The following is a 19474-nucleotide window of genomic DNA, read 5'->3' as shown; positions in this document are numbered from 1 at the left end:
AGAACAAAGACATTTCTCTGACTTCTGGCTGCTAAACCATGCATATGCTTTTTTATCTCAATCTCAAAATGCTAAGCAGTGTCACTTTGGTTTTAACTTTTAATTTTCATAGGACTTGTAATTTTGTCCAGTAGGTTTTGGAGGCAGCAAATTACGGCCAGCTTTATAATTTCCTTAAAAGGATATGATTGCCTCTTAAAAGGTTTTTGCTACTGTGGCTCAGGACCATTGAATTAGCCATAAATCTTGCATGCCCTTTAGATGACAATGTAAAACAACAATACAGTTGGTGGGAACAATAGCTCATAAAGGGTAAGTAATACTGGAACCCAAATGGCCTTGACATTCTGACAGAGCAGGATACCCTGAGGAAGCCAGGATGGAGCCAACCTTTATTGGCCCAGGGGGAGGAAAAGAATTCAGGAATGGCAAAGTCTGAAGGAGCCATTTCATACACGACAAGAAATATTAGAGAAGAATAAATAAAGTCACTCTTGAGTCCAGCTTGTAAAGTGATAGTTGAGATCACCTCATTTATGGCAAGTATGAGTTGAATTTGCACTTCATTTTTTGATGATTTTTAAGAGAAGATAAAATACTGTATATATAAATTTTTAAAACAGTAATTCAATTATCACATCTTGTAAAACGTGAAGGCTAAATTGAGACTAACACACAAAGTGTTTTGAAAAGTATTTTGCAGTCTACTTAACTTGGAACTTTAAGATAACTTTTATATTCATTTTAACTTCAAAAATAGTTAAACGGGAGAACATAAAGACATCTTCTATGCATCTTATTATTGAACTAACTTTTTCCCCAAATTAAGACTCTTAGGAGAATAATTAATTTTTTAGCACCATTGTTACACACTATTTACAATCGATTTAGCACTGTGTTAATTTGAGATCCAGTAGTAAAGGGAATATGTTCGTCTGCCTATAGATGAACTTCCATCAGTGGACTTAGGCACTGGAGTAGTTCATGTCCCTTGTATTAGTTTCTTGTGATCGCTCTTGTAAATTGTCACAAACATAACAGCAGTTTCTTCCTTCACAGTTCTGGAGACCAGAAGTCTGAAATCAAGGTATTGGCAGAGCCACACTTCCTCTAAAGGCTATGGGAGGAATCCTTCCTTACCTCTCCAGCTGTTGGTGGCTCCTGACCTTCCTTGGCTGTGTCAGCCTAACTAATCTCTGTCTTTGCATGACCTTTTACTTCTGTCTGTGTCCTTTTCTGACTCTTGCAAGGACATTTTCTATCGGGATTAGGGTTAACCCTAATCCAGTATGATTTCATCTTGAGCCTTAACTATTACAGCTGCAGAGACCACATTTCCAAATAAGGTCACAGTGTGATGTTCTGTGTGGACAAGATATTATTCAACCCGATCATAATGATTATAAATTAAATCTTCCAAAAGGTAAGTTAGAATCTTTTGGAGTGCTCTAGATTTTCAGGATTCCAGGTCACTGCTTAATAAATGTGTACCCCATCATACTTGACGGGGTTCTTGGGATCCAGAGGAAAATCAATTTTGAATTGCAAATAATAAAAACATTAGAAGCAAACATTCCCTAAAGTAATGTTTACCTTAAGAAATAGAAATAGAAAAAAAAGAGAAAAAAAAAGAAAAAAAAGGAAATAGAAATAGAAATAGAAATTTGGGGCCAGAACTTACTTATAGAGGGATCACATATGCATATTTTCTTTTCTATTGACTTTTTCCTGGATCTTCATGCAAATTTTTAATTTTGATTTTAGGAAGAGTTTGGAGCAGATGTTTGAGCCTTTTTTTGTACTTAAGTAGATAGAGTAGAAAAATGACCCAGTGAAAATTTTAGCTTATATGATGCCTGACTACGTGAATGATTTCCAACACAATTATCAAAGTAGACAATTAATACGGTTCTTAAATACTATATTTTATTTCTTAATACAGTTTGAATAGCACACTAGTAATTTCTAATGTTGATATTTAAAAAACATTTTATAGTTCTTTATTATATGTGTACTACACAGTGTAAAGAGCCATGAGTATATTTTCCAAAGAAACATGTAAGTAACCAGTCCTGTAGTTAGTGCAGACTGTGTATGTCATTGAGACCTTTATGAGGTCAGGAATATCTGATCTGAGAGTTCAATTTCTTACATATTTTTATCTCTTCACTTACCTGCTGTCTCACTTGGTTCCATTGAATTAGTACTGACCTACACTGGATGGTCTTTATGTAATTGGTAATTGTACAGTTAACAAAACATAAAATTGTTTTACAAGTTCTATTCTGGTGAATTCTAATATGCTGTTTGTGTGAGAATGTGTATAAGAATGAATCATATCCATACCGTGTTTCTCAGATTGTCAGAATATTTCTCAGACATCAGAATTGAATACATTAGGGACGCCTAGGTGGCTCAGTCGGTTAAGCTGCTGTTTTTGGCTAAGGTCATGATCCCAGCGTCCTGGGATCGAGTCCCACATCGAGCTCCTTGCTCAGCAGAGAGCCTGCTTCTCTCTCTGCCTCTGCCTGTTGCTCTATTTGTGCGCTTGCTAGTGCGCACGCTCTCTCTGACAAATAAATAAATAAAATCTTTAAAAAAAAAGAATTAAATACATGAATCATTCCTAGATATTGAATTTAGGTACAGGTGTGTACTAAAATCTTTATATTTCTATAGAACTGTCAAACTGCTTTGCTACCTATCTATGAATAGAAGGAAATGGTGATCTCTGTGTGTTTTGTATATGTTTTGTATATTCTGGTATCCTACACAGTGCTCAGTGTAAGAACTCTATGACAAATGTACATTCTTTCAATAGTTGATGAATGAAAATCAGAAATGTCATTTTAGACATCAATGGCTAGTGATGACTTTGAAGTCTCTGAGAAAGAAAACCACACATTCAGTCTCCTAAATGGAAGCAGCGAGGAAAAAGCCAGTGGTTGGCTCAGAGCTCTGTTTCAGGAATAAGATTGCCAGGACCTACACCAATTAGAGGACAACATTTTGAACTCCCAGAAAAAGCACTAGTATTTGGCAGGGGGTGATTTCTAGTCATGGATGAACTTTCCTCTTGATGTTTTCTCTGGGGAGAAAGCCCACGTCAGAGACTGGAAACCCACTCCTGCCCCTGGGGCTTGGAGGGGAGCCCTCTTGTGCTGACCTGAGCATGATGCACACACTCCCTTGGTATTCCCGCAGCGGGGCAGCCGGTGTCCTTCCCGGGGCAGCCAAAACTTTGCACTCCGTGCAGCGAGCTCTGATGAGTCCAGATGCTGGCTGTGTTCCTTACGCATGGCATGATCTTTGCATTTTAACTGTTGGGGCCTTTGTTGTCAGGGCATGTCCGGGGTTCCGGAGAGTCTGTGTGGGTGTGTGATGGAGAGGCCCAGAATCCAGGCAACTGTCCCACTGCCAGGACCATACAGGCTGAAGGAAGACACTGTATTTATGTGTGTGTTATTAGAAGCCCTGGGCAGGACGTCAGAACACCTATAGCACCGACTGCCCCGATCCTTCCATTCAGTAGCTGTGATTTTTAGCCAATCACATGTGAATGTTCTGAGCTTCGGTTTCGCTTCTGAACGTCAAACCTTGGGGCATGAAATGAGATAGATTCTGCATTTCTGAGACGCTGCATTCGCTGTATGAAAGGCCCTCTGTTCCCTTGCAAGAAGTGGATGGACCACCTGGCAAGGAGCAGCGAACAATTTCTTCATGATAGACTTTCTTGTGTAACAGACATAGGAACAAACCCCATTCATATTGCATTTTCTGTGCAACAGATTTGCCTCCCTAACCTGACCCTGGAATGTAGACCCTACATCACTGGTGACGGTTCAGCGCTGGAAGGAGATCTGTGTCGCCCCATCTTTTGCACCACTTGGCATCCTTTGACCTCCTGTTTCCAGATCCTTCGGCTGCCGAAGGTTTCCGGTTCCAGCCGCCACTGTGCAACCAGCTTTGCACAGGCTTGTCGGACTCTGGGGAACTCAGTGACTGTGGTTCTCTTGTTCCTGTTGATGTCCAGCGGTTTCCTTAGCATGGATATATGGGACTGGTTTGTGTCCCTTCAAGCACACTATTCTTTCCTGTTCTATTATCACTGTATCACGGGATCATAAGTAGGAATGACCGCTTACCAAAGCTAAATTCTCTAGACATGATGTTACGCCATGACAAGACAAACAGGTTCTAACCTCACCATTTCTAATACTACAGTAGCTTGGCTTTATTTAGGAACATGTTTCCTTTATTTTAACATTTAGTCTTACACCTGGTATCCCTCACATTTCCAAAGGTCGCATAGGCCTTTTGCTTTTGTGAAAGACCTATGTTGGTACCTGTTTTCACTAACTGAAAGAAATCTGAGGAGGATTTTTGCTTTTATGAAAAAGGCGGAGAGTGAAAATAGTGTTCGGGGTCTGTTTCCCAGTGAGTCATTAGGGAGGCAGCGCGCACCCCGAGAGTGTCCACAGTGTCAGCGTCAAACTCCTTTCCTGGGAATTACACTTGGGTGCCAAGCTGCCAGAACTTCGAATTGTGTCTGTGAGCATCTGTGCTTTATCTCAATTTAGTTTGTGCATCTGTTAGCAACATGTCTCTTAAGGTATCAGGATAGCATAAGAGAGGTTACCTTCTGAATCTGGCAACGCTCAAAACATTTTCCATATAAATGAATGATCGTTGCTTCTTTGCTCTAGGTCGTTTTGGCTTATGAAAGCTTTCACAGAATGCTCTACTTTTGGAGACTGGGGGAAGCTGCAGTTAGAATAATGCCAGGGTAAGCAACTTGATTTCATTTTGGGTATTGGATGTTAATATTATTATGTCATTAAAAATAATATAACATTTGTATTTTAACATAGTCGTGTTTCTCAGTAGCTCCCTGGGGCTTTGTACAAATTCGGGGAAAGGTGGAATTGCTGAAGACGAGGGTTACTTAGTAATGACTCTGGGACCGGGTCGTTGAATACTGTAGTCACTGCCAAGATAGATAACATCGGTTCGAGGACAAAGAGTAAATGCAAATTGAGAGAGAGAGCCAATCATAGAAAGGAAGAAATATTTGTGCAGAAATAATTAGAGATCAGAGGACTCTATTATATTGAAATAAACTTGTGTATAATATCAAGAAAATTAAAAATAATGTGACTGTTTTCCCTGTGTCTGTACACAGTCACAGGACACAAATCATCAGTAAACTCATGTTAAGAATAAAGCAAAAATACCTAAAGACTTGGAAAGATAATCTAAGGTTATCTGAGATCAAGTCCCTGTCCACTCATGATTCAGCCTAATTCAAGAAAGGTTTATTGAACCCCTACCACATACAACACATTAAGCGACACAGGAAGGGTGATGCAGATTAAATAAGTAATTGCAGACTTCAAAAGATTTACACTTTGAAGATAAGCCAAGCAAAAAATATTTGAAATACTAGGTGGAACATGATAAGCACACAAGAAACACAGACACAATTTTATTTAACTTCCAAGTAAGATTAACTCAGCTTTGTTGGGGATCAAAAATGACTTTGTGATAGACAAAGCCCCCCTTCCCCGCCCCTCCGGATTCACACACATATAAATAATTATTGCTAAGAAACATATGGAAACATATTTAGCCTCACTTGTAATTGAAGGGATATGAATTAAAACAAATGTAGTGGGAAGAATTTATTTTAAATGCTTAAGTTTATCTCTCCCTATGTCAGGTTTATGTCTCAGTAAGATCTACCTTGACCACCCATATAAGATAGGCGCCCACGTCACTCTCTTTTCCCTTACTCTGAATTACTTCCTTCATAATTCTAACACTGTAAGGAATTACATATACATATATACTATATACATAGTATACTACTTGTATACCATATATAATATATAGTATTTTATAGAATTTATATTAAATACAAAATACATAAAATACAGTTTTGTTTATTCCATAGATAAAATAAACTATAAACAAAGAAATAATAAATACTATTTATCTCATCTGTGAAATGTGAGCTCAATAAGGGGAAGGACTTCAATGTATTCCATTCATTGCTGTATCCTTAGCTCCTGGAGCAAACCTGGCAGAAGGTAGATGCTTAATAAGTTTCTGGAATAAAGGAAAAAATGACTGAAAGTAAGTCTTCAATTTTTTTCCTCCACATGGAGAGCCAAAAGATCATAAGATCTCAAGATCAGACATCCAATTAGTGGGGAAAGGACTCTTGCTTAGATCTCTGGCATTTTCTAAGCCCTAATTATCAGAACAAGAGCACAGAGGGTTCTTGGGCAGTGGCCTGAGAAGTAATAAAGTGATCCTTTGCTTCTTACTCAGTATTTCCTGAAGCACATTCTCCTCAGAAACCTTATAGCAAGGAAGGTACTGCCAGAGAAGAGGATGTGGGCATTTCTCGATGCTGCCTGAGATACCATCTTGGTCGTGAAAGCCTCCAACCTGCAACCCCCACAACAGCAGGTATGATTTTCAGGATCAAACTGGCTACGGTTGTTTTAACAATGCCCAAATGTGAGCAAGTAGACAGCATCCCACTTGCCTAGTGGGAGTATAACTTGGCCTAGAGTTTCAGAAGAATCATTTTATAACATTTATCAAATGTCATTTCATTTTAGAAATTCCTTTTTCAGGAATGTCTGTCAGGAATCTGAGAAGGCAGTGTGGTGAAATGGTTATAAGCAGAGACTTTGTAGGTCAGAGGAACTGAGTCGGAGCCTTGCCTTCTGCACTTACTGGTTGGCAGGAAGCAAGTGACTTACCTTCTCAAGGCTGTTCTCTCCTCACGTATGGAATGAGACTCATGACAATGAGGGTTAAATGAGGTAACTCAGGTACTTAGCCCAGTGACAGGCACAAAGTAAACAGTAAATAAATGATGGCAATTATGACTATGTTAGATGTGCACAGAGATATTAATTTCAGTATTACTTATAGTTGCAGAAAATTAGAATCCAACTAAATATCAAGTAGTAGGGCACAGGGTAAATACATTTTGTCATTCATGCTGTGGAAAACTATGAAGCAGTTAATGATAATATTTTGAAGAATATTTAATGACATAAAAATGTCCAATAGGGGGAAAAAAGCTAATGTGTTCCATTGATTACTATATGATACCCTGTGCTGGTTTCAATATTTTTTAAAAATCTACATAATAAACCTAAAATTTAGGTACAGTTTTCTCTATTTATAATTAAAGAAATTAAGTCCTTTGAGATTACATAGTTGGTAATTGGCAGAATTTATTGTTGAACTGTACTCCCAGAGAAAACAGATTGGAATTTTATATCTGTATTTATCTATAAATGAATGATATGTATATATATATCTTTGTGTGTATAGATATGTATGTATCCATGTACCTGCATATATATGTGTGTGTGTGTGTGTGTATGAACAAAGTTCTGGATGCTAAGATTTCAGGCAAGTGTTTTTTGTTTTTTGTTTTTTCCTTGAGGAGGGAGAGAGGGAACTGGGGAGGAGCAGAGGGAGAGAAAGAATCCCAAGCAGACTCCACGCTCAGTGTGGAGCCTGATGTGGTGCTCGCTTTCACAATCCTGAGATCATGACCTGAGCTGAAATCAAGAGTCAGACACTTAACTTACTGAGCCACCGAAGCACCCCAAGTTTACTTATGTTTAAAATGCTTTTGTATTTTCCAAATTTTTTTTAATTTTTATTTATTTATTTGACAGACAGAGATCACAAGTAGGCAGAGAGGCAGGCAGAGAGAGAGAGGAGGAAGCAGACTTCCCACTGAGCAGAGAGCCCAATGTGGGGCTTGATCCCAGGACCCTGGGGTCATGACCTGAGCCAAAGGCAGAGGCTTTAACCCACTGAGCCACCCAGGTGCCCCTGTATTTTCCAAATTTTATACAATAGATATATATTAGTTTGATAAAAGAAAAATTATGAATAGGTCAAAATAATAGAAAAGTCTTTTTAAAGGAGGTAGTATGGAGAGACAGGTGAGAACATGGAAAACACAGAAAAGTTGGGCATCCCTGGTGTATCTGGCTAATCAGAGGAGTCTCGCGTTACTCAATCAACACATAAGTAGAGGCAAAGTGGCTTTGAGTTTCTTGATCAGGTTTATGCACAAACAGTTCAGTTAGCAAATATTTTCAAAGACAAGAGTAATTTTCTCTGAGGTTAATCAGGTTAAAGAGAAATAACTTTCATTTTGTTTATATTGGGTTTGAGGTTTCAGGGTGACATATATAACATTTTTAAGGAAAGTGGAAATAGAGTGACAGTAGCTTTTGATAAAGAGGCACAACCGAAGTCATTGGTGAAATGTAGTGAGTGTAATCTCTCTGAATGAGAAAGAAATGTCATCTTGATGAAAACATCAGCGTTTAGGGGAAATGAAAAGGAAAATGAGCCAGAGAAGGAAACCCGAAAGTAACTTTCATGGGAGCAAGGAAGATGCTGAAGTCAAGAAAATAAGGAAAACATGATATGCTATCGAGAGGTCAAGGAGGGCGAAGAGTGAGAAAAGGTAATTGGATTTGGTGCTTAGGATTTATCTACAATTTCAAAACATTGGTGGCAGCAGAAGCTGGGTTGTACACTGTTAGACTGTGTGGATGTGAATCAAGTTGAAGAGGCAACTACTATTCAAGAGGTTTGATGACTGGGAAGAGTTATTTCTATGGTGAAGGGATAAGGGTGTGAGGTACAGGGAAATAAATCAGCAGTAAAGAAGTTGTATGAGGGAGGAAGGCAAAAACCGCTGGAAAAATCCCCAAGGGATGTTATACAGAATGAGATCCAAAGTGAGTAGAGTGAGTTACTTTGGCAAAAAGAAGAGGTATCTTTCCCCCTCAGAGAGCAAAGAAAACAAGAACAGGATTGCAAATACCCCGTGAGGTTTTATAGATACTGTGAGAGATTAGGAAAATTGAGGAACCTTGTTTCATAGGGTCTCAATTTTCTTGGTCAAATGGGAAATGTGGTCATCTGTCTAGAATAAAAGATAATGGGTGGGATTGGTTACGTAAGGATAGCAAAAAAGATGTGTGAAAATCATTGCGGGAAGACGATGCAGATCATTACACTGAGATAGATGGAACAATTTCCAGGTAACAATGTGCCCATGTGATCTTGGAGAGCACGATTTTCCCTTTCAGATTACTCAGTGTCTTTGGCAGTACTCAGGTGCCTGGGATCACGCTCAAGAAATAGTATTCTTGAGCATTTATGGAGTGATCTTCAGTTTATAGAATTCACTTACACGTCCTTTCATACAGAGTAAACTGGTAGTTGGACTTGGTCAAGACAGGCAGTGGACAGGGTGGAATTTTCCTGTAATGTTGGGGTGGGCTGCCTTAAAAATGTTGCCCCCAAATGCACAGAGGAGCAATGAAACCATGCCAGTATGTGGGATGAGGAGACTAGAGATCATATGAGGTTAAAGGGCATATTCTGTAGCATCAGCAGGAGGTGTAGGTAATTAGGATTTTGTGGTCAGAGAGAATTCTGTTTTGCTTTATGACATATATTATTAAAATAAATCTCCCAAACTTCTAGCTTGTTAACTCAATTAATGAAAAAAAAAAAAGGACTTCTTTTATTGATTTCTGGAGATATTTTATCATATAAATAAATTATTAAATTTAATCAGATTTATTCTTAGGCTCTGAAATATTATTAAAATATCTTCTAATTTTTCTTTTATATAATAATCTGATATTTCTGGCTTCTCTCTGATCAAATAAATTACACCTATAGCTATATCTTTATTTTTTTTTTCTTTTTTTTTTTTAATTAATTTTTTATTTTTTATAAACATATATTTTTATCCCCAGGGGTACAGGTCTGGGAATCACCAGGTTTACACACTTCACAGCACTCACCAAAGCACATACCCTCCCCAATGTCCATAATCCCACCCCCTTCTCCCAAACCCCCTCCCCACAGTTATATCTTTATTTGACTACATCCATGTCTATACTTATGTGTATGTCTGTATCCCTATCTACATATCTATTTTTGATTGATTGGTCTTGCTTTAAACTTATACATTAACTTAGCTGATATTTCATTCATTCATATCCATATTCATTGCATTCATATCCAGAAATAAAGTATGAATTCTTTACTTCTCCAAATAAGAAAGAAAAATCCCCTAATAGTTCCCATCATATGACTCATGTTTGATGTGTGTATGTTTTTTTTTTTTAAATCTGGACACTTTAAGTTTTTAATATAATTCTAATAATTTGTTTTATTTTATTTAAAAATATTTTTATTTAATTATTTGAGAGAGAGAGAGAACATGAAAGAACCACAAGGGACAGAGGGAGAGGGAGAAGTAGACTCCCCACTAAGCAGAAAGCCCAAAGAAGGACTCATTCCCAGGGCTCTGGGATCATGACTTGAGCTGAAGGCAGACACTTAACCAGCTGAGCCAACCAGGCGCCCCTCTAATAATTTGTTTTAGTTGATTTGGGGGGTTTTATAGATAAAATAATAATAAAAATGATTGCTTTTCTCCCCGTATTTACAGGATTTTTTTTTTCATTTTCTTTATTTTATAACCAGAACTTTCATTTCTTCATTTATTTTAAAACTAGAATTTTAATCACAGTATTAATAAACTTAAGCTTATATTTTTATTTAAAAGAAATGCTTTCAAAACGCCATTTCAGTATTTAACATAGGTATTCTTTATTATGTTACCGAACATTGGAATGATGTATTGAAACTTATTAGAAAACTTCTCTGGCATAGTTTTGTAATTTTAGGAAGCCCCTTCCAGCCAAGTAAAGCCTGCAAGACCGTGTGAGAGGAAAAACCTGGGTGATCTGGCTCCTGACTCTCAGTCTGCTCACCCTTACTTTATTTCCACAACCCATCTCATAAATAGTAATTCTCATGTTCTGGTTCCTCTTGGTACAACTTTCTTTAGCACAATCTGCTATTGGCCGTTATCCCAGCTCTAATCAACCGCCTTTATTCACAGACTCTGCAATTGTTTCTTCTTGGTTCCCTGTGCTCAGAAACAAACACGTGTCCGCAACCTCTTCTGCAGGGCTCTTGGAACGCACCTGTCAGTCTTCTCCTCTCTGGGGCTTCTTGATGGGGCTCGGGCGAGTCTCAGTCTGTCCCTAAATCTTTTCATCATTGATGAAATTTATTATATTTTTTTCTTGTTGAACTAAAATGCTACTTAAAATGACTTCTTCATATTGGGAAATTCTTGAATTGTTGAGATAACCACACTTAGTTATAGTGGGTTATTTTATATGGTGTAACTAAATTCTATATGGTAGTCCATCATTATAAAAATAGATTTTTCACACCTATGTTCATAAGTGAGATAGAGCGTTTTGACATTAGACAAATTTGGGTGGGAAAGACCACGTTCATTTTGTGAAATAAATTAAATAATTTCAGAATTTTTCCTGGGCTTTTAAGTGTGAATTATAAGGAAATCATCAATTTGAAAGCTTGAAAGCTTTCTCCAAAGGGCTTGTCAGGTTTAACTGACCTCCTTCCACAAGTGTGGGTGAGAGTAGCTCTTGGATGACTTTTTCACTTTGTTACTGAAATAATTCTTTGTAAGGTTTCTAACTTAATTCTGGAGATTTCAGATTAAAATTTACCAGAAGCTTATCATTCTCATTTTGATTTTCAAATTTATTACATTTTTGCTCATATTTAAAAATTTTAAACCACAAGTTTTCTATAAATTTGGTTGAATTGTCTATTAAATAATAAGAGAATGTAAATTTAAAAATTATTTTTAGTAAAAATGTTTTAACTGCATTTATTTATTTCTTCTGTATTTATATACTGTATTTGTTCAGTATTTTCATTTTTTCCTAAATACTCTGATTTTTTTTCTTCAATTCAATTACTTCATCGGGAAATATTTCTAAACATTTATAAATATTTTACCTTTAATTTATAAATTGATATATTGTAATCAATGCATTAAAAGTAAGAATTAATATACCCATAAATTATATTTAGACTTTTTTGGTGACTTAGCAAATGGTTATATCATGAATATTGATGTACCCTTGAAAATAAGATGTATAATATATATATATATATGTGTGTGTGTATAAAGATATTTTTTCATTTTAAAACCATATATATATATATAAAATTGTTGGGGTTATGTAGAGTATGAAATCAGCCACAATATCTGGCTTACTTAAAGGTAACACAGAGGTTGCTGGGGGTGAAGGAATGTTTCTGAGAAGGGTGTAGGCCTTTGGAAGGCCAAGGCATGCGGGTGACCACTCTTCTGTTGGAATGCCTGGAGGAGTTGCCTTCCTGAAGCTGAGAATCAACTCATTTAATGAGCTCAGCATTGCCCTGATTCTAAAGCCAAAGATATTTCAAGAAAAAATAAAAAGCTAAAGACCACTACCTGTTATGATCACAGATGCAAACAGCTTTAGCTGTTTAAGCATATCAAATAGTATAAAATATGATAACATAGCATGACCGAGGTTTATCTTGAGAATGCAGGACTAATTAAGAACTAAAGAAATCAATCAATACAATTTATGTCAACAAACTAAAGAAGAGAAATCATACAATCTTTACAGAAACATGCAGAAGAGCATTTGACACAGTTTGAATCCTTTCAATGAAAAAACTCTCTGCAAACTGGGAATAACAAGGAAATTCCTCAGTCTGATGAAGGACCTTGTTAGAAGAGGAAATTTGGACACAGAGAAAAAGCCACAAGAGGACACAGTGACAAAGCAGCCACCAGCAAGCCAAGGAAGGAGGCCTCAGAAGAAACCAAACCTCCTGACATCCTGATCGTGGACTTCTACCCTTCGGAACTGTGAGACATACATTCCACTGGCTTACATCATCTAGACTGTGGTACTTTGTTATGGCAGCCTGAGCAAATTAATACAGGTATTCACGAAACAAACAAAACAAAACAAGACAAAACAAGAAAAAACAAACAACAGCTAACTTCAAATTTAATGGGGAAGGATTGACTTACTAAGATTGGAAACAAAGCAAGGGTGTCCCCTTTTACCACTACTGTTCAAAATCATAGTGAAAGTCCCAGGCAAGGCAATAAAAAAAGAAAAATAAATAAGTAGTATACAGTTTAGAAAGGGAGAAATGATACTATCCCTATTTATACACCCCAGAATTAAGTATATATCCCTAGAAATCCATAAAAAAGCTCTTTAAACTAACAAATGAGCTTAGGAAGGTCATAGGACACATGGTGAATATACAAAAATAAATTATATTTCTATATATTAGCAATAACAATAGAAAATTGAGTTAAAATGATACTAAAAATCTTTAAAAATACAATGCCAAAAAATAAAACACTTAGGTATAAATCTATCAAAATATATACAGAATCTGTATGCTGAAAACCACAAAAGATTGATGGGGAAATATCAAAAAAGATGAAAATAAATAGAAAGAAATCTATGTCCATGGATTGAAGATTCAATATTATTAACATGTCAAATTTCTTTAAGTGATCTATAGATCTAATGCACTCCCAATCAAAATCTGAAACAATTTTTTTTTTTTTTGCACATAGTAATGAAGTGATTCCAAAATTTATATGGAAAGAATTAGAATAGCCCAAACAGCTTTGAATGTGAAGAAAAATGCTAGGAAAACTCACCCAATTTTAAGACTTAAAAAAAAGTTATAGAAATCAAGAGTCTGTGGTACTAGGGTAGACAGACCAGAAGAGAGAATCCAGAAATAGACTCACACTGATATTGTCAAATGGTTTTAACAAAGGTACAAAAGCAATTCAACGGAGAAAAGAGTCTTTTCAACAAATAGTGCTAAAATAATTAAACATCCACAGGTAGAAAAACAAAAAAAGGAAAACACAACACACACAAAAAAAAAACCCCCAACAGATCCATGCCTTGCACTCGATACAAAAATTAACCCAAAACAGATCATAGACTTAAATGTGAATCCTAGAATTGTTAAATTTCTAGGAGAAAATATCAGAAAAAGTCTCTATGATCTTGGATTATTTTTAAAGAGTTGTTAGAATTAATTATTTGGTGTCTTTGTGATGACAAAAGCACAATTAAAAAGTGAATGAGATAAACTTCATCAAAATTAAACATTTCTTTGCAAAAGTCACTTTCAAGAAAATGAAAACACAAACCGAAGACAGGGTGAAAATATTTCAAATCACACATTTCATAAAGATGTATTAAGTATATATGAAAACTCTTAAAATTAATATTAAGAAAGCAAACACTCAATTAAAAATGGGTAAAAGATCAGATTAGACACCTCACCAAAGAACACACACAGCTGACAAATAAATGCATAAAAAGATTAGCAAGTAGAAAAATGCAGATTAAAATGGTAAGATACCATTACATACAGATTAGGATGAGAAAAACAAACAGATGGACAGAAAACTCTTACAAGTTCTGGTGAGAATATACAAGGGGAGCTCCCATATATTGCTAGTAAAAACGCAAAATGAGAGACAGACATTTCAGAAAATAGTTTAGAAGTTCCACGTAAAAGTCAGTATATATACACTTACTACACGACCTAGAAACTATTCCACAGTATTACACTCAAAAGAAATAACTTGTGTTCCCATGAAAAACTTTACAGGTATTTCATTCATAAATTTCCCAATTGGAAATAACCCAAATATTCTTCAAAGGGGGAATTCATAAGCATTTATGGAACTTCCATACATTGGAATGCAATTGACCAATAAGAAAGAAAAAAAAATTATTGCTAAATTTAACAACATGGTTGAACTTCAAATGCATTATGCTGAATGAAAGTAGCAAGACTATGAAGACAACATACTCTGTGATTCCAGTTTCTGTCAAAGGTAAAATTATGGGAAGAAAAAAAATGGGTCAGTGGTTATGAGGAGCTGGTCACAGAAGGGATTACTTGGGGCAATGGACCTATTCTGTACCTTGGTTGTGGTAGTGTCAAACTCATAGAACTGTACATTTAATTTATATACACTGTATGGTGTATAAGTTAAAAATGAATAAAGCAAAACAAAAAATCATCCCTAAATAGACGATTAAGAAGATCAGATATTAAAAAAAGGAATATCAGATATAAAATAAGAGAAAGTGTTCTGGAGGTCTGTTAAGTAATTAATAGAAATTTATGGGGTTTCTTTTGTATTTTTTAAAATGTTTTTGGCATTAGTTTTTAAAATTCGCTGTAATGATTTCCTTTTTCTCCACAAAAGAAAACTTGGATCAGCCTCTTGGTATTCAAAGTATTTTTATTTAAAAAAATAAAGACGATGATCTGCAATGTAACACTTAATATTAACTTGTGATACTTAAAAAAAATTGTCAAACATGTTGAATTCTATGAATATCCCAATTTAATTTTAATTTTTAATTTTTTTCACATTAAAACACTCATAATTGAAGTATTTTTATTTTATGTACAGTGAGTTAGCATTAGGGTAGTTATGCTGGTTATCTACACAGTTAAGGTAGGTCTCTTGGGTGACCCATTCAAGGACGTTCCCTTAAGGCAACTTAATCCTTTGTGCACTGATGGAAACATGGCAGCACGAATGGAGGGCATATTTCTGGATCAGACCGCGCCAGTTTGAACAGACGTGTCAAGAATGAGAACCCTGGCCAGATTTCCTCAGATGGCTTCCCAGAGTGCTGCTGGTGGACCCATCTTGCTCTTGCATGCAACAAGGCAAAAAGCCCAATTTAATCTTTAAATTGAGGATAATTTTGCCAGTAACGGGGCTCTGTAAATGGAAATAAGTAAAGTAAGAAATCGTGTACTTAGATTTGCCTTTCTTTTCTTATTTGTCTCTGATGTTTCTCATCTATACGACTCTAACACCCTGCAGCTATGTTCTTTCATGATTTCATTTTAACCCAGAAAGTTTAATAATTATATTTATTAACAACATTTCTTCTCATATCAGTCTTCTTACCCTGTGGAGTTTCAGTTCAATAATCATTATAGATCTGTAATATAGAAGTGTCTTCACACGTGTGTTCTTTCTTACATTTAATCATTAGTTCTCTGGAATACACATTCATGATTTTTATAGAAAAGTTAGTAAATTTTCCAAGGCTTTTTCAGTTAAAACTGAAAATGTCTTTCTGTTGTGGAAACAGATGAACGATAATTTGTTATATTCGGTCAATATGGGTGATATGTTATACCTTCTGAGAAATGTGATATGATTTTTAATAAATAAACGTGATAAGACTTTTGTGCCTGAAACTTACACAATTAAGTTTTTTATTGAAATCCATATTGCTTTTTTTAAAAAAGACTTTATTATTTATTTGTCAGAGAGAGCACAAACAGGGGAGCAGCAGAGGCAGAGGGAGAAGCAGACTCCCTGCAGAGCAGGGAGCCTGATGTGGGGTTCAACCCAGGACCCTGGCATCATGACCCAAGCTGAAGGCAGACGCTTAACCAACTGAACCACCCAGGCATCCCTAAATCCATATTTCTTATATATGCTTGATTTCTGTGCTCTTATTACTCAATACTCTCATTACTCCTCCAGGTGTTGGTTTTAGCTCATTCATTCTGATTTATTTGGGAATGTCTGTTACTTATTGGCAATGTGAATATGATATAGTTGGGTCTATGGGCTGCTGCGGTCCTCTGCAGTGCCTTAAGGTCCAGTGGACTGGACAAGACCAGAGCCATTGGCGTGGGTACACTCGGCTGTGGGGGCCAGCTGCAGGTACCTGTGTGGTGGGGGGGCTGGTTGCAGACACACATGTACCGGTGGGGCCCAGGGTAGGAAGCATGGGCTGGGGCCAACTGTGGGTATTCTGGTAGCCTCTGGAGCCCTGGTGGTCAGTGTGCGTTACTCTGTTCTCTGGGTTTTGCCACAGGGCATGGCAGCGTAGGCCGGTGACAGAAGACAGGGCTTGGCTGGGGCCCATGGGCATCTGTGAGGGCCCTGGGTGTTGTCACTGGGCTTTCCTGTGGTTGCGCAGTCTCCTTGCAGGTGTGCACTGCAGTGGAGGGTGGTGACAGGTGTCAGGTCAGTGGCATGAAGTGCACAGCTGGAGGGGCTCGTCCTGAGTACATGCATGGTAGTGGGGGGTCAGCTGCAGCAATCCAGTGAAATATCCTGCACTCATGAATCTGGGGAGGCCGGGCTGGCTGCCAGGGCAGTTCCTGGGTTCTAGCAGGGCTGGGGAGTGGGGAAGGGTGGGTCGGAAGTGGGAGGGACTGAGATGGCTAACGTCAGCAATTGCTAATACCTGTGGGGCAGAAGCTGGGGAAATCTTCAGGGTGTCTGCCTTGATTGCACTGCCCTTTGGTTTTTTCATTGGCAAAGTCTGCAGGGTTTCTCTGCAGAGCAGGTCACTGTGAACCGTGATCACTCCGGCTGCGTGGATGCTTCTGGAAACCCCTCGTCATTTCTAGTTGCCTCTATAGGTCTCAGATTTGCCCGTCTGAAGCTGACTGAAGCTTAAGTGGGACGGACCTTAAACTGGTTGCACACCCAACTCTTCTCTTCCAAGTGAGGGCAGCTCTTCCTAGCTGGGAAGCTCCCCTTTGGTTTTGAGCCACATTGGCTTGGGGCCCGGGATGAGGCAGGCAAAATGAAGCTGTTTTCCTTCTCCTTTTCTTCGGTTATTCTTAGGCTTTTGGTTTTAATGTGTTGCTAAAGTTTCCTAAGTGGACTCCAGAGTCCTCCCAGGACTGTTTTTGTTCATGGAAGGCTCTGATTGTTATGGGGGGAGGCAGACTGTCTGCTAGGGATCCCCTAAGTTGTCCTTTTGCAGACGTTCAGCTATCGCTCTCTCTCCATCGCATACTTTATAAATCAGGTCTTTTTTCACCCAGATAGTCTTACAATTTTTGTTGCTTTTATCCTTAGGTTTTTTACTGCAGAAGAATATTTACAAAGATCCATAGCTAGTTTTGTTCAATGATACTTACTTGAATATAATTTGTTAATCTTTTTGAATAATGAATATTTTCTTATTTAAATTATTTATATGGTTTTAGTGGAAGAAAACTTGGTCACTGCTACTCATTCAATCATCATGGCTAACGCTGAAAAATCAAGTGTATCAAATATTATTAATTTTTCTTGTTAATGTGAAGTCATAAACATGAATTTTAATTATGATTCTGAGCCATAAAACAGTGAAAATTTCAAAGCTTGTTGACTTGTTGGCACTTAATAAATAGCCATAGGCTAGTATGCTTTTGTGAAGTGGTGCTTCTGTCTGTCATTTGTCCATTTTCTCCCCCTTGCTTTCAACATGCATGTTATTAAAACCATCCTCTTCCCCGAAACAATGCCTTCCTTCTGATGTTGTGAGTGTCATTTGTTAGGAACCAAAAATAAGTTAACCCAATTTATTATAATGATGCCTAAAATAGGAGTAATGGCTTCTGAGTAAGAACTTGAAGGCCTATTCTCAAAGTGATGTATGTAGCTTAACAGCAAATGAACACTGTGAGATTTAGTGCTGTTCATCAGGGACCTTATTTTCTTATTTACCTATTATTTGCAGCTCCTTAGATGTTTGGGATTTCCACTATAAATATTATGTCATATAATATTTTTCAGATGTGTCCTCTCAAGCCTATCTGTAACTCCTTGGCTGATCTCACTACACAAAAAGACAAATCTCCTTTGACAGAGAAGCTGTATCTTCCTTCTCACCTCTTGAAAGTTGAAGGGATAATGAATGTCGCATTTCATCCTAATTCATCCTGACAGTCTTACTCAAATCTTGGAGATGAAAATTTCCCAGGCAGCAGGGCTCTGTGCCCCATGAAATATGCTGGGACTTCTGCAAGTTCACATGATGTATCAAAGTGACTCAGCTAAGTGGTTTCCAGGATCATTTGCCATCTTCTGGATGAAAATCACAAATCCCACATTTAAAATTGGAGACATTTTGTGTAAGGCCCATAAGCAACTCATAGTGAATCACTAACTGATTTTACATGGGAAAAAGAAAAAAAAAGAGTGAAGAAACTCAAGGTCACTTAGAAAATATTCCCGTGCCAACACAGAGAGTATCACAAAAGGTTTCTCCTAAGGGAGTGCCTTCCTCCAGAGGCGTTTTTTCCCCTGGGCTATGTATCTCATATGAAAATGTTCCAGCTGAATAAGAAGATGCCAGTTTTAGTAACTAACTAGTTAGTGAGGTCATTAAAGATCAATGATGTGGTTTGTCTAAGACAAAATGAAAAAAATATTAATGAACATATTAATAAAGGAAAACTGACAACTGGTTATGCATATACTCCACTCGACCCTATAAAAATCAAAAATATGAAGGAATGGAAGGTAGGTAAGGGAAAAGAATAGTGACAAGATCCACTTATAGGAACTAAGGAGGATGAAAACATTTGAACTGTTTGTATTAAATGTATTATTAGCAAATCGATTTGACATGGCATTTAAGAATATGAGTTTTGGAATCAGATAGAGTTGTATTTTAATCACAAATCTGCAACTTAC

The 19474-nt window shown here is 37.1% G+C and overlaps 1 long non-coding RNA gene across 3 annotated transcripts in view; it reads left to right on the top strand.

The window, feature by feature from the left end:
- LOC116583031 overlaps positions 1 to 19229 on the top strand; it is a 57586-nt gene extending 38357 nt beyond the window's left edge. For 2 of the 3 annotated variants that reach the window (XR_004282593.1, XR_004282594.1), the window contains 4 exons: positions 3789 to 3932; positions 4707 to 4786; positions 6334 to 6474; positions 18572 to 19229. This is a non-coding gene — a long non-coding RNA (uncharacterized LOC116583031). Of the gene's footprint in view, positions 1 to 3788; positions 3933 to 4706; positions 4787 to 6333; positions 6475 to 10981; positions 11134 to 18571 lie in introns of those variants that run through there. The other variant, XR_004282595.1, reaches the window with a different exon arrangement.
- The last annotated feature ends 245 nt before the right edge of the window (positions 19230 to 19474 follow it).

The sequence above is a fragment of the Mustela erminea genome, chromosome 2, assembly GCF_009829155.1.
Source record: "Mustela erminea isolate mMusErm1 chromosome 2, mMusErm1.Pri, whole genome shotgun sequence".
Lineage (NCBI taxonomy): Eukaryota > Metazoa > Chordata > Mammalia > Carnivora > Mustelidae > Mustela > Mustela erminea.
Note: the sequence above shows the minus strand (reverse complement) of the source record. Positions and strands in the feature narration are given on the sequence as shown.